This window comes from Pongo pygmaeus, chromosome 16 (assembly GCF_028885625.2).
Source record: "Pongo pygmaeus isolate AG05252 chromosome 16, NHGRI_mPonPyg2-v2.0_pri, whole genome shotgun sequence".
Lineage (NCBI taxonomy): Eukaryota > Metazoa > Chordata > Mammalia > Primates > Hominidae > Pongo > Pongo pygmaeus.
In genome coordinates, this window is record NC_072389.2 from 3347622 (window position 1) to 3350121 (window position 2500).

Here is a 2500-nt window from a genome sequence, read left to right on the forward strand (position 1 = left end):
ATTGGATGGTTTAGTGAGGCCCTCGGATCGGCCCCGCCGGGGTCGGCCCGCGGCCCTGGCGGAGCGCTGAGAAGACGGTCGAACTTGACTATCTAGAGGAAGTAAAAGTCGTAACAAGGTTTCCGTAGGTGAACCTGCGGAAGGATCATTAACGGAGCGAAGAGCCGACCTTCCCCGTCGGCCGACCGACCGCGTTTCTCCCCCGCTTCCCGCGGCGCGTGCGCGGGCGGGGCCCGTGCCGTTCGCGCGCGCGTGCGGGCGTGCGGCGCCCGGCCCCGCCGGCCGCGAGAGCCGGAGAACCTCGGGAGGGAGAGAGGGGGGAGAGAGAGAGGGGTGTGTGCGCGCGCGCGCGCGCGTGTCCCGGGGGCGGCCGGCGTGGCGGGCGGCGGGGAGCGGTCCCCGGCCGCGGCCCCGACGTGGGTGTGGGCGGGCGCGGGTGCGGTCCTCGGCGGCGTCGCGGCGGGGCTGGGGGTCTCGGTGCCCCTCCCCCGCCGGGGCCCGTCGTCCCGTCCCCGACCCGCCGGCTCCCGCGTCCGGGGGCCGGCCGGGTTCCCGCCGCCGTCGCCTCCGCCACGCCGCGCCGCCGGGCCCGGCCCGGCCCGCTCGCTCTCCCCGGCCTTCCCGCTAGGGCGTCTCGAGGGTCGGGGGCCGGACGCCGGTCCCCGCGCCTCCTCGTCCGCCCCCCCGCCGTCCAGGTACCTAGCGCGTTCCGGCGCGGAGGTTTAAAGACCCCTCGGGGGATAGCCCTTCCGCCCCGTGGGTCGGGGGCGGTGGGCCCGCGGGGGGAGTCCCGTCGGGAGGGGCCCGGCCCCTCCCGCGCCTCCACCGCGGACTCCGCCCCCCGGCCGGGGCCGCGCCGCCGCCGACGCCGCGGTCGCGGCGGCCGTCGGGTGGGGGCTTTACCCGGCGGCCGTCGTGCCGTCCGTCGCGCCGTCGCGCGCGTGCCCCGCGCCGTGGGGGCGGGAACCCCCCGGGCGCCTGTGGGGTGGTGTCCGCGCTCGCCCCCGCGTGGGCGGCGCGCGCCTCCCCGTGGTGTGCGAAACCTTCCGACCCCTCTCCGGAGTCCGGTCCCGTTTGCCGTCTGACTGGCCGGCCTGAGGCGACCCCCCCCGTGGGGGGGGGGAAGTGCCGCGCCAGGGGGGAGGGCCTCCCGCTGTGTCGGGGGCGCCCTCGCCCGATCCAGCTCGTACGACTCTTAGCGGTGGATCACTCGGCTCGTGCGTCGATGAAGAACGCAGCTAGCTGCGAGAATTAATGTGAATTGCAGGACACATTGATCATCGACACTTCGAACGCACTTGCGGCCCCGGGTTCCTCCCGGGGCTACGCCTGTCTGAGCGTCGCTTGCCGATCGATCGCCCCCGGGGGTGCCTCCGGGCTCCTCGGGGTGCGCGGCTGGGGGTTCCCTCGCAGGGCCCGCCGGGGCCCTCCGTCCCCCCAAGCGCAGACCCGGCGGCGTCCGCCCTCCTCCCGTTTCCTGCCGCGCGCGCCCCTTCCCCCTCCCCCGCGGGCCCCGCGCGGTCCCGCGTCGGGTGGCGGGGGGAAGGGGGGCCGCCCGCTCAGGCCGGCCGGGAGACGGAGAAGGGAGGGCGGTGCCGCCGCCCGCGAAGACGGAGAGGGAAGAGAGGGGCCGGCTCGGGCCGAGTTCCCGTGGCCGCCGCCGCGGTCCGGGTTCCTCCCTCGGGGGTCCCCTCGCGCCGCACGCGGCTCGGGGTCCGGGGTTCGTCGGCCCCGGCCGGGTGGAAGGTCCCGTGCCGTTCGTCGTCGTCGTCGTCGTGGCGCGTCGTCGGCGGCGGGGGCGTGTTGCGTGTTGGGGGGGAGGAAGGGCGGCTCCGGAAGGAAGGGGGGTTCTGGAGGGGAGAGGGGGTTTGGGTTGGTGGTGGTGGCGGGGGAGCGCGTCCCGTTCGCCGCGGTTCGCCGCCCGCCCCCGGTGGCGGCCCGGCGTCCGGCCGACCGCCGCTCCCGCGCCCCTCCGCCTCCCCTCCCCTCCCCGCCGCCCCTCCTCCGAGGCACCGTCCTCCTCGCCCGACCTCCCGCCCGCCCGTCCCCCGCCCGCCCGGCCCGCTTCGCGGCGCGTCCGGGGCCGGAAGCCCGCCCCGCGGCCCGCCCGGCCGCGCTCGCGGCCGCGGTCCCGGGGTTCGCGTGCCCCCGGCGGTGACCCGCGGGACGCCGCGGTGTCGTCCGCCGTCGCGCGCCCGCCTCCGGCTCGCGGCCGCGCCGTGCCGTGCCGGGGCCCCGTCCCGGGCTTCCGCGTCGGGGCGGGTGTGCGGCGTGCGTCCGTCCGTCCGTCCGTCCCGCCCCCGGCCCGTGCCCCTCCCTCCCGTCGTCCCGCCCGCTCCGGCGGGGCGGGGCGGCGGGGGGTGCCGTCGGCCCGCGGCTCCCTCTTCTCGCCTCTCCCTTCGCCGGGCCCGTCTCCGGACGGGGCGTCGGGCGGGCCGGCGCGTTCCGTCCGGCCGCCCCCCGCCCGTTCGCGCGCCCCGTTCCCCTCCGAGACGCGACC

At 79.2% G+C, this 2500-nt stretch overlaps 2 non-coding genes across 2 annotated transcripts in view; both read left to right on the forward strand.

Moving 5' to 3' along the window:
• Nucleotides 1–1190: 1190 nt before the first annotated feature.
• On the forward strand, nucleotides 1191–1343 carry LOC129026217 (5.8S ribosomal RNA). Its single transcript, XR_008497507.1, has one exon. It is a non-coding gene; the product is annotated as a 5.8S ribosomal RNA (ribosomal RNA).
• A 1152-nt stretch (nucleotides 1344–2495) lies between these two features.
• LOC129026220 (28S ribosomal RNA) overlaps nucleotides 2496–2500 on the forward strand; it is a 5059-nt gene continuing 5054 nt past the window's right edge. The window contains exon 1 of the ribosomal RNA XR_008497510.2: nucleotides 2496–2500. This exon is cut by the window's right edge and continues 5054 nt beyond it. This is a non-coding gene — a ribosomal RNA (28S ribosomal RNA).